The 12759-nt window shown below is 51.9% G+C and overlaps 1 protein-coding gene across 1 annotated transcript in view; it reads left to right on the forward strand.

The window, feature by feature from the left end:
• The first annotated feature begins 1364 nt into the window (after positions 1–1364).
• The window catches only part of EVA1A (eva-1 homolog A, regulator of programmed cell death), a 48208-nt gene continuing 36813 nt past the window's right edge, over positions 1365–12759 (forward strand). Inside the window, exons 1-2 of the mRNA XM_073897483.1 lie at positions 1365–1381; positions 1534–1760. The gene's annotated coding sequence lies outside the window, so the exon portion shown is untranslated. The remainder of the gene's footprint in view (positions 1382–1533; positions 1761–12759) is intronic.

Raw genomic sequence — 12759 nt, forward strand, 5'->3', positions numbered from 1 at the left:
CTTTAAGTTTTCATTTACACATGAGTGTTCTTTCCCTTTCTGAAGAGGTGCAGTTCAAGGTTAAATGAAGTAGCTCTCGAACAAGTCTAGAACAGTGGTTCTCCAACTCTGACTGTATTAGATCATCTGGAAAGCATTTCAAAAGGAGATCACCCCAAACCAGTTAAATAAGTATTTGTGGGGGTGCGGCAGGGGCCTCACACTAGTTTTTAAAGCTCCCCAGGTGTGTCTCATATACGGGAGGGGCTTCACAGTCTAATATGCAGTCATTCCAGTACACGGTCAGTGGCCTAGAGAGCAGTGCTTCCAAAATTCTAGTGCATATTTGAATCTCTGGAGGTCTTGTGAAAATGCAAATTCTGATTTGGTAGGTCAAGTGGGACTGGCAAGTCCTGATTTCTAATAAGCTACCAGCTGATGCCAATACTGCCAACCTCAGGAACGCCCACCCTTGGGTAGCAGAGCCAAAAGGCACGCTGGATTCTGTTCCTCCACCGGTCACTGGTTACTCCAGCCTGAGGTGTGGACGTTACCTCTTCCCGTCATCCTCTCCTTCTCTGCACCCAGCAGCTCTTGTCACCAGGTCCTGTCAATTCCACCCACTGCTCCCTGCGGCTCCTATCCGTTCTTGATGGACTGATTCGACATTCTCTTCCCTTTTTCCCCACCACCGCTCCCTTCTCTGGCCACGATCTCTGCCAGACGGCCTCCTCATGGGGCTTTCTCATTCCTTCTTGCCTCTGCCCACGCTGTCTTTACTCCATAGAAGCCTCTTCCAGTCCCTGACCTCTCTCTTAAGAGACCACCGCATCCCTGGACCTCCTCTGTGCTTGCACCTGTCACCGACGACGGCTGTCAAGGAACAACATGCCCTTCTGGTTCATTTCTGCGTTTCCAGCGCCCAGCTCAACGCAGATCGGGCTCTCAATGAATAGTTGCTGAATTTAACAAACAAAACCTCAACTCTGAACGAGCACGGCCAAACAAAGACCTCAGCTGCTCTCCTTCTGATCAAAATGAACATTCCTTCGAGATTATGTATCAGGCTTTAAACACCCCACTGGAAAAAACAAAAGTTGATCAAATTTAACAAAGTAAGTACTTATATCCTGTCTGGGTTGGGTGGTTTAATCGGGGCTCAAAGCAGGAGACGGGACAGGAATGAGAGGATGGATGCTGGCGAGAGCTTGGAGATCTGCTTTCAAATCTGGACTCGTCCCAGCAGGGGGAAAAGGCGAGAGCTCCGGGACAGGGTGGAGACAGCCGATGGGGAACCTTCCGGGGCCCTGGAGAGAGTCGGAAGCGCGCGGAGGCAGGCAGGAGTTGGGGAGCGGGAACTAACTTGGCGTGGAGGGAGGCGCCGCACGCCGCAGCCGTTCAGGTTTCGCGTCTTTCCAGCGCCCACATGGGCCGCGGGCTTGGGGAAGGGGGCGGGGGAGAGGGAGGGCAGGTCCGGAGCCGAGGGGGTGGAGGAGGAGGGAGACCGAAGGAAATGAGACAACCTTTTCCTCCCACTGACTCGGGCTCCTCCAGAGTCTGCGGGGCTCGGTGCGACCGCCCGTGAGCGCCGAGGCCAGGACCCCGCGCCGGCCCCGGCGGCTCCTCCACTGGGATTTCTCTCCAAGGCGTCAGCGCCCGCCCAAGTCCCAGGCGCCGCTTTGCCGCTTCCTCCCCGCGGCGATCGGCTCCCGGTCCCCCGGCTCGGCCCGGCGCGCCCCGAGCGCAGCCCCCGGAAGTGCGCGCCGGCGGCCCCGGCGAAGGTAAGCGGCGCCCGAGAGCGCGCCCAGGGCGCAGGGGCGCCAGGCATCCCCAGCTGGCCTGGGCCTCCCCGGAGCGCCCCCTCTTCGGAAACACCCAGAGCACTTCTGACCTGAAGCCGCTGCTTTGTTCCTGACCCCCTGCCCAGGTGTTGCAGGCTGGGTCCCCCAAAGAACTCGGCTTCCAGCCCTTTCTTTTTTGCCTCCCCTTCCTCCTCTTTTCCCGTTGCTTCCCCCGCCCCCAGCTTCTTTTTCTCGATCCGCAAACTCTCAGCTCTCTGCCTCTGCAGCCTGGTTTCGGAGAGCGGGTTCTGCCCAAATCTCGGCGCTTCGCTTTGCCCGAAATTTCTGTGGCGCGCGTTGAAACTCACGGATCTCGCTCCTTTTGGAGGCACCCAGCTCGCCGTGCGCTTTTGGCGACCCCCCAGGACCCTGAAATCAGAGCGCACTGGGGAGTCGAAAGGCTGTTGGCGCCCCCTAAAGCCTCAGTCGGACGCTCTGCTGGTGGAGAGGGGCGCAGTCCGCTCCTTGCCGCTCTGGCCCGGTTCCCCAGGATTGGAAGGAGTGGGGGGAGCGCTCGATCCCCGGCGCGAGGGAGGCGGGGAGGTAATGAGGATGGCTCTCTGAGGGAGAGGAGGGCCAGCCGCATGGTGCTAGCTTGCCATTTTGCGCTTATTAACTGCCTGAGTTCTCACATCAAGCCTCTGAGTAGGGACTCCCCCTGTTTTACAGACGGGCAAAATGAGACGCAGAGAGGTTAAGTAATGTGTCCAGGGCCACACAGCTGGGAAGGGGCCCAGCCAGGATCTGGGTACCAGCTGACTTATACCACACATCCCACGTCCAGCCCTACAGAGGGTTTCCTCTATCCAGAGTGAGCAGGAACCTGTCATCTCCCTCTGGCTCATACCATGGAGAATCAGGCTTTTTCTTTTTTGAGCAAATGCATCTTGATTCTATTCAAATCCAAACGATTTATTTAGTACCTACTGTCTTCACAGTTCAGTGGCAAGCCCTGACGTTTCACCTTTGAACCTCACTCTTTCATCCTCTTCCCATCATCCAGTCTCTCAAGAAATATATAATTCTGCCCCAGAAGGCTGGCCTGAATCTCTTTCTCGACAGGCAGTTCAGCTCAGTGGCTAAGAGCCCAGGCCCTGGAGACAGACCACCAGCGTGTGAGTCTGGCTGAGGCCCTCCTGTACCTTTCTTTCTGCGGCTGGACTTCCTCATCTGTAAAGTAGGGTCGGGAGGATTTAAAGCGGTTGTTCTCAACCTGGGTTTCCATTTTTGCCTCCTAAGTGACATCTGGCAATGTCTGGAAACATTTTTGGCTGTCAACATGTAAGTGGGGGAGGATGGTGTTCATCTGGTGGGCAGGGGCCAGGGATGCTGCTTGAATAGCCTATAATGTTCAGGACAGCCCCCCACAGCAAAGAATTAGCCAGCCCCAAATGTCAGTGGTGCCGAGGTGGAGAAACCCTGGTGTGATGTATCAGTTCATGAAGGGTGCTATTATTCCCAGCTCTCATCCTCTTATCTGCTCCAGTTTGGCCGATTATGCCAGCCTCTGTCCCCAAATCTCCTCTCAGTCCCGTGCCCGAGTTCTGTTGTTCAAACCACAGCAGGCTGTGTGACTGCATTGTCTTAATATGGTCGTTGGCTCCCCAGGGCTAACAGAAGGGATGGGGCGCTGCGGATGGTTTACAAGCACCAAAGCTAGATCCGCACACACTCAAGTTTGAGAATCGCTGTCTTGCAGGGCCCCATCTTATCCTCCGCTGTGGGCTCACAGGGCTGTTCATGGTAAGGCCCCACCTTACCTTCCCAGCCTCGCCTTAGTTACATCTTGAGGTGCCTGCCATACCACCACCCAACTTACTGTTTCAGTATTCTAGGTCCTGACTTTTTGGAATGCCCTTCCTCCTCCTTGGCAAATTCGTCATCATTCTCTGAGACTTGAGCTCCAGTCTCCTGCCAGTGTAGCATTCCTCACTTCCCGAAGCAACTCTGTCACTCCCTGCTGCCCCAGCTCGGGCCCTCCACTGCCTTTTTCTTTCAGTGTCCCTTCCCCACAGGGATCCCTTGCTCATGCCCACACTGGTCTCTGGGTACCTTGTACCTAACACAGTGCCGGACTCGTGGTGGTGGTTAAGCTTGCGGGCTTTGGAGTCAGGCTGCGTGCGTTCAAATCCCAGCTTTGCCACTTATCAACTCTGTGACCTTGAGCAAGCTGACTCAGTCTCTCAAAGCCTTATTGGTAAAATAGGAAGAAATGATCGTCTTCGCTGCAGACTGGCAGAACGAATGAATGGGGTAATACCGACTGCCACTCCCATGCCAGGACAGGGTTCAAGTTTAGCATTTTATGTTTTTACTCATTTAATCCTCACAACGAACCTTTAAAGTTCGAACTGGTGGTGCCCCGTTTTCTCGACAAAGAAACGGAGGCAGAGAGAGGCTGAGCAGTTTGCACCAAGTCACACAGCTGTAGGGCCAGGATTCACACGGACTTCTGGCCTGTGGCACACACACGCTTCACGCTCAGCAGGTAGAGGGTTTAGCTCGGTCCTCCCCATAGAGTAAGCGCTCAGTAAACACGAGCTGAGGTTTGTGGTGTGCGTTGATAAGAGCCGAAGTCCATTGGATTTCCCACCCCTACCACACCTGTGATCCACGACTGTGCCATGATTTTCACGGCTCCTGTTCTTTTCCTCTCCTCCTTGCCCGGAGCCCAGCCTCAGAGGGACGGCACATTGGGGTCAGTCCTCTGTCACAGTGCCGGGTCAGCACCAGTGAACTTGATGCTAAATGGAGCCTTAAGTGTGCCGTAGGTCAGGGTCAGAACAGCACTAAGTCTTTGGGGAGGAGGGCGTGGAGTCAGTACACCTGCCTGGGGGAGAGAGATGCAGACTTGGGGTGACGAACTGTCTGACTCCAGCTTTGTCCTTTCCAAGCCCATGCCCCTTGCAGTGTGCAGCAGGCATGTAAGTGTTGGTGAAAACCATCAACGAACATGCGATGGGTGGGTGAATGCCACCAGCTGGCTCTCCCACCTTATCTTGATCAGGTGCAGAATACATTTACTCTCCAAGTGTTAAACGGACCATTTATATAGTCAAGGTAAAACCTGCTAAGAGAATTTAATGACCCAAAGGGGGTTTTGGAGAACCAGGTCTGGGGAACTGGTCACTGACCTCCTAGTTGAGTTGTGTGTGATATTGGATACCAGGTTTACAGGTGATCGCTTCACCAACTTGGAATCTTTTATTTCCCTGCATCCAGCACTGCCTTTGAAAGCTGAGCCCCTTCCTCGCTGTTCCCTTGGACATTTGCTTTGTAGGCCAGATGGCCTTGCACAAATACCTGCATGTTTGTGTATTCTGGCTTCTTCCACAGCTGACCCGCACAGCTATGGTCCTCCTGAGTTTGCTTCGTTTTGGCAGGTTGTCCCCCAGACTTCAGTGGGATGAGGTTACCTGGTATGTGCAAGGCCTTGCGTTTTGTTAGGGGTCACAGAAATACTCTAATAAAGTTGCCTTTAAGGATGGAACAAGGTGAGAAGCTCCCTGTCCATCAAGACTTTAGAGACCCCTCAGGTCCCCTGTAGCACTGCCTTTTCCCTTCCAGACACCACACTCTTACTGCTTCCTGGCACTAGCCCCTCTCTTGGGTCACCAGCTGGCTGATCTGAGAAACAGATTCCCCTGGGGGCTAATTACTGCAGTAAGGTCAGACCCAAGATCTTTGGGGCATCACCTGCATTTTCACTGAGGCCCACAACATTACACCTTGGCTGCCATCTTGAGTAGCACCTCTTCACCTACCAGCAGGCAGATTCTTCATGAAGCTGGTTCCTGCTTGGGTGTCTGGTTCTAGGGAAAGCTACCTCCCGCCGTTCAGGTCTTGGGCTGTGTTCCCTGTGAAATCTACCTCCACTGTTTGCCTCTAGGTGAAAATCTTTTTGGTGCTGTAAGGGGCATTTGGTTTAGACTAAACTAGATGGGATCTTAAGTGTCAGGGTGGGCTTGGACTATGCATGGGGTGAGTGGCTGGTGTTGGGTGCCAGAGACACAAACATGAAGAGGTCATGGTCCTTATCATCATGGTCATAGTCCATGATGTGTGAGGGACACATGAACAGGTCATCAGACTGTCAAGTGGGGAAGAGATAAGAGCAGAGAATTGGGGGCCAAAAGGCACCAGCCACGAGGGAGTCAGGAGAGGTTTCAGAGAGAAGAGGATATTGGAGTTGGGTCTTAATGGAGAAGTAGGAGCTTGCTGGGTTTGGCGGGGGGCGGGGGGAACTAGTGAGCATGGGTGTGACAGACAGGAAACTGCATGTATGTGGTACAAATCCTGGGAAGGGCCTGACAGAGGCCAAGGTGTGTGAAGATGGGGGCTGGTGATGGGGCCTGGGGGGGGGGGTGTGACTAAATTTTCAGCCATCAGGAGTCTGTTCCTGTTTGTTGGGAGACAGTGGAGGGGCATTTTAAGCTCAGGTGTACTGAGCTCTTTGAATGATGGCTCTCCTGTTTCTACTGGCCTGTTTCCTCCAGGACAATGGGGCCAGAGCCCAGGGGTAGTGGGAGGGACATCCTTAGTAAGCAAAGAAACCGTCTCACAAATGAAGGTGCAGTGGTGGTTGTGGGTTGTTTTGTTCTTTTCAAGCCCTGGCTGATGAACTATGTGGATGGCCCCTCCTGAGTCTGGGCTTTTGAACGTTACCTTTAGAGCATCCAAAAGTCTGAAACAATTGTTAGGTTTCTCTGGACTTAGAGAGGGAGGGAGGAGGAAAGGAGAGAGAGGGGTGGGGTGGGGGTTGTTGATCAGCTCTGCTTTACATGAAATCCAGCACGTGGCCTCGTAGATCAACCGCCAGGGCTGCCATGTTCCCTGGGTGCGAGCTGTCTTCACATTTGCAGTGCTCTTTGATCCCAAAGCATTTTGCAAAGGGATCACCACAGGTGATGGGTACATATGCTTACTGATTGGACCATGGATATAGATGTTTCTCTAGGTCATCCGAAGACTTCCCTCATTTACTCACCACTCAGTGACCACCTGGCACATAGGAGGCACTCAGTAAGTGAGAAATGAGTGGATGAATGTCCTAGCATATAAGTCCCCTTCTGACCGTCAAGATGCTCATGCCTGACTGGAGAGATAGACAAGAAACCCAACCAACACAGCCCCGTGTGCTAGCGCCGCGACAGAGAAGACATGGGGGCAGAGGCAGGCTCCATCATGGGGTCAGGGAACAGAGCCCAGGGGAAGGGTGGTCCCTTCTGAGGAGCAACATCCCTCCAGGGCAAGCGGCTAGTAGGCGATAATTAATAGTAGCCCCCAGGGGTGGGTGCCAGCACCCATGTTAAGGACTTGACTTGCACTGCTCACAACCACCTTTTTTTTTTTTTAAAGATTTTATTTATTTATTTGAGAGAGAGACACAGCGAGAGAGGGAACACAAGCAGTGGGAGTGGGAGAGGGAGAAGCAGGCTTCCCACTGAGCAGGGAGCCCGAGGCGGAGCTCAGTCCCAGCACCCTGGGATCATGACCTGAGCTGAAGGCAGACGCTTGACAACTGAGCCACCCAGGCGCCCCTCACAACCACCTTCTGAGGTGGGTGTTGGAGGAGGAATCAGGATCCCACCCACAGCTGACAGGCAGACCTGGGATCCAATCAGGCCCCTGGACTTGAACCCTTCGCCACTGCCCCAGTCAGTTTCGGGACGGTCATGTGATCGTCGAAGATGCTTTTAGGCCATCTGGTTTGCAAGAAGGCACGTTCAGGTGTGTGGGTTGTGGGGGGTGAGTTGGGAGTGAGAATGACCGCGTCCTCCTCCTTTCCCCCCTTCCTGTCCCCTGCCTGGAGCCTGCAGCCTTGCCTCGCCGGGAGTTTGAAGCAGTTGGAAGCTCTCTGCTCTGGGGATCAGCACCTCTGTCCTCCTCTCGCCTCGTCTTTGATCATCCGGGCAGCTTGCACTTTGTCCTCTAAGATGAGAGGAGGCGGAAATGCTGCTCAGCAGAGAAGTAACCGTAAACTTGTGTGGGGAAGGAAGGCTTTTTACAAAACACCTGCTGCAATGTAAGCCTCTCCCCTTTGCCCTGCGCCCTCCTGCCGTGTCATTCCTACGGTCAGTAGCCGCCGGGAACAGATGTCAGGGGGTCTTGTTTCTGCACAGGGACCCCTGATCAAAAGGGCTGCCTAAGCTGTCTTCCTCCGGCACCGCCGCAAACACAGCTGACGCGTCCTTTTACTCGCTCACCTTGTCGGGACAAGACAGGCCACGGCAACCCATGGGAAGGGGCAGGAAGGGTCTCTTACTGGAAGACGTGTGTATTATTTTCCGGGAGCTCCTGTCCTTTGTGCCACTTGGGTGAGCGTGCTCTGACAGCAGCTCCCTTCCGTGCTCCGGTGAGATGTGCCGGCGAGCCTGTGGGTGGGCAGAATGAGCACTGGAAGGGGAGTCGGCACTGACAGTTTTCTGCTGTGTGGACCTGGTCCCTTTGAGTCAGTTACGTGGGGCAGGGATGGTTGGCCTGGAGATTCTCCGGCAGTAGACCCTGCCGCGTGTCAAAGCAAGGTGCATTGCGAGGATGTTGCAGAAATACAGAAAACACTGACCTGGATGGTTAGACGCCTGTGACAGTGGAGGGCGTCCCTGGGGATGTAGGCTTGCACTCGCCGAGACAGCTTTGTGGCTGTGCTGCGTCTGCTCAGCTGAAGCTGTCAGTGTTTGCTGCACCCTGTGTGCCAGGCACAGTTCTAGGCCCTGGGGAACATAGAGAAGAACAAGATACTCTTTTTGCTCAAGAACCTCAGCAGTCCAGCATGGACACGGGACACTCAGAGATAGGAATTCAGCATTTTGCTATCCAATCTCTCTCATTAAAGTAGGTTGTCTGGATGCAAGACATATGTAGGTCTTGTTGATTCCCGAATCCCTGGAGGCTACCATGAGCTCTGGCATAGAGTAGGTGCTCGATCAATGACTGTTGTGCCACTGTAAAATTCTGTGCTAGACACACTCACTGAGTGTGGTAGGCATCCAGAGGAGGGGCACCGACACTCAGCTTGGATAGCAGGTGAGTCCAAGAGGACATGTGTCCAGGAGGCTGAGATGGAGGAATCCGGGCTGAGGGGAAGGCCATCATAGGCAGAGAGACCAGGAAGAGGTACTGTCCGGCCAGGTGAGCAGGTAGGCTGTGCTCCAAGAAAGCAAGGGAGTGAGTGTGGATGGAGAGAAGGGAGGCAGATCTGTAAACGAGCAAGGGGGCCACTTCGGGAAGAGTCTTGCTGAAGAATTTGGATTTTATTCTGTATGCACTGGGGAGGTACTACAGGATTTCACACAGGGGAGAGACTGGGTCAGAGTTTCATTGTAAAAATAGAGCCCTCTGGCGACCGAGCCGAAATCGGAGAGGAATGAGATGGGGGCAGGAAGACCAGTTAGGACACCATTGTAGTTTCTAGAGTGGGAAAAGCCTGGGGTTGGGAGTCAGACAGACCTCTGTCCACATCCCCGCCCCACAGCGTCTCTGCATCTTTGTGTAACAGGCTATTTATTAAACCTCTCTGAGCTTCCCCGTCTTCTCATCCGAAGACAGGGACTCCCAATTTCTCTGTCATGGATGGGTGGTGTTCAGAATTATGTAGATGAAGTATGTGAGGTGTCTGCGACCGTGACTGATCCATAATCAGTATGTTATGATAGTGGTGAAAAGTATTTTTAGTAGTATGGTTATTTATTGTCATCCAGTGAGAAATAATGAGGCTCTAGAGACATTGGCCATAAGGGTGGGGGATTGGCCACAGGCTCAAGAAATACTTTAGCAATAAAGTTGATAGAGTTTGGTGACTGATTGCGCGGGGGAGTAAGGGAAGGGCAGGAGTCTAGGATGGCTCTGGGATTCTGGCCTGGACAACCAAGAGGAAAGACAGTGGGGCTGTGCGTTAGGACACTTGATGGTGAGGAGGAGGAGGAAGAGGGGGAGGAGGTGGGCGGTGGATGGAGGGAGCAGCATCTGCAGGAAAAGATGATGAGCTCATTTTCAGACAAACTGAACCTGAAGCATCTTAGGGATGGCCAGGGAGACAAGTCTAGTGGGCACATGGTTTGTAGGTGTGACATTCAGGAGAGAAGTCTTAAAGAGGGTTCAAGGGCAAACTTTTAACAAGAGGTAATGAAATCATGGTGTGGCTCAGTTGCCCAAGGAGAGGGAGAGAGCATGGGAAGAGAATTAGGATGGCTAATGCTTATTGAGTCTATACTGTGTGTTCTAAGTACTTGATGTGCCTTAGTCCTCTCAACAACCATTGTCAGGGAAGACTATTATTGTACCTGCTTTATAAATGAATAAATGGAGGCATAGGGACAGTAGGTCACTTGCCCGAGGTCATACAGCAATAAGTAATAGACCTGGGATATTAGCCCAGGCAGTCAGATCCAGGCCTGTGCTCTCTGTCTGTACCAGACTGCCTCCGAGAGTGGGTGGCCTCTGAGGGAGGGGCAGGGGAGGACCTTGTGAAGGCGGCAGGGAGGGGCCAGGCGGAGAGGCAGGAGGAGATGGGAGACTGCTGTGTGGAAGGGGAGAGTGTCCAGGAGGGAGGAATCAATTACATCAAATGATGTGGAAATCCACTAAGAAAAGAAGTGGAATATCCATGGATTTGGGAATAGGGGAGCTATTTGTGACTTGGTGAGGGGAGTTTGAAAGATGAACAAATGTGAGGTGAGGAGGTGGTGATATCAAGTGTAGGCAATTCTTTCCAGAAGCTTGGCTTTGGAAGTAACAGGAAAGAGGTTTTGAGTAGAGGGAGTGTTTCAGAGATGGAAAGACGTGTTACTATATACAAGGGGGAGGGACAGAGCCAGAGTGGGCCCCACAGAGTGGCTGTAAATGCGCTATACACACTGGGAGAATCTCTATGTTATTTTTCTTTTTCAGATTTTTAATATTTCTCCCCATGTTCCAGACAGCTTCCATGTGGATGTTTGGAGATCACTAAAGAAGCTCCTGATAGGTGTTTACGATCTTTAGCTTTTGTTAGGAGGAGTAGAGAAAGTTTTTCACAGTGCCCAGTGTGAGTCATCATGTGTGCTTAAATCCAGATCGTATCAGATTCACGTATAATACATCATCTACTGAGTTTGTCTTTGAAATATTCTCTGAGAGAGCACAGTGTGCTGGGGCTCCACATCACGTGTCTCTTGTCCATTTCAAAGCTGGTGCCCCTCCCCATCCCCACACTGTGCTGGGAAAGGAGATCGGGGTGAAGGTGAATCTGCAGGAGACAGAGTTGCTTGGATCTTATAGGAATTGGAAGACTATTATAAGGTGGTTTGCTGGGGTGACAACCCTACACTTAGAATGACCCTAGATGATTTGGCTACTGCCGTTGAAGTTCTTAATAATGGACAAGATGGACATTTCCTTATAAACACTTTATTACCAGGCTCAAAGGACACAGGCCCAACAGGCCCTGAGAAGATACATTTATCTAGAGCCAAAGACAATCTCTGTGTTTTAATACATAGGATTCTTTTGTTGTTCAGACCAGAGGTAGACGCCACAGAGGGTTAAGAGCTTGACTTAAACAAGAAATTCAGCTCCTAGTTCACAGTGCTGACATCCCGGAGGCTCAAGGCTAGAATGAGGGTTCGGCTGCTGACTTCATGAATGTGCCTTGGTTGAAATGGCATCTTTGCTCTTCCTGGATACATCTCAGAGAAACGCACTTACCTCCACAGAGGGCCTTTATGGATGGGGCTTTCAGAGAGACACTGTCCAGAATCAGAAAGGCTACACAGGAAATGGCCTTGGCATATTTCTTTCTCTACATGAAACAGCAACTCAGCTGAATTATTTGCTTGATCTTGACCTCTGGATTTCAAGAAAAGTGAACAGTACGTCTTTCAAGAGTCACATTTCAACCTTGAAGGTTCCCTTGGTACTAGAGGACACGGTGTGAGTGATCCAGGGAAGGATCATTCCAGCCTAACCCCCTCCACATCCTGCCCCACCCAGCTCTCTCCCCTTTGGCTGGGTACGGGTGTGATGGACAGACAGGGCCCTCTCCCTAGAGACAGAGGGGAAAAAGCTCCCGGAGTCTTGCCCATCTTTCTTCAATAGACAAGGAGTAGAGGATGTCCTTCAGGATATGGCCAGGATAGCATAGAGTTCAGTGCAGACATGGACTCGATGATATAATCCTACATATGGCTTTCTTCCAGTTGCACAGAATCTGAATTTACTGATATGGGAAGGGGCCATGTACATGTTGCACACTGATTCCAAGAATGACGGTTTGTATACATGCTCCAAAATATCCACAGAGCTACCAGTGCTACTGTCACCCATCCAACCTCCTGGGCTGTGGGAGTACCTGAAGAGTCTGAGAGGCAGGATCTGGCATGTTCAGAAAGTAACAGCTTTGATGCCTTCGGTTCTTTCATTTGTATTTGATTTATTAGCAAAATCTTTTTTTTTTCATTCGCCCAATCATTTGCTCATTCAACAAACTGAACAACTACTATGTGGCTGGCTCCAGGCTACATGATAGTAATGTGGTGAATCCAACAAGTCTTAGTGGCCGCCTTCTCAGAGCTCACAATTGTTAGGGGACAGACATTAAAGAGATGAAGACACAAAAAATGTTATGATTACAGACTTTGGTAAGTGCTGTGCTAGGAAAGAACAGGGTGCTCCAAGAGGGAGAGAGAGAGAAGTCAGTTTAGCGTGGGGGTGTCTAGTGAGGAAGACAGATATGAAGACCCATAGTGTATACAACGTGCCATTTATTGGTGGGATATCATTTCCAATATGCTTAACCTCACTGTTAAGCATAATTCTTAAGGAGTGCCTTTGGATAGGGCTGAGGGGGCAGTGCTGGAAGGTTCATAAAGGAAGGAATATCAAAGAATAGGTCGAAATCTTTTATATGGAAAGGGAATAAAGGTGTTCTGGGGGAAGGGGACCTGGTGTGTTTGGAGGATGC

This window comes from Callorhinus ursinus, unplaced genomic scaffold (assembly GCF_003265705.2).
Source record: "Callorhinus ursinus isolate GAN/ISIS: 27379988/994484 unplaced genomic scaffold, GSC_fseal_2.0 scaffold10, whole genome shotgun sequence".
Classification (NCBI taxonomy): Eukaryota; Metazoa; Chordata; class Mammalia; order Carnivora; family Otariidae; genus Callorhinus; species Callorhinus ursinus.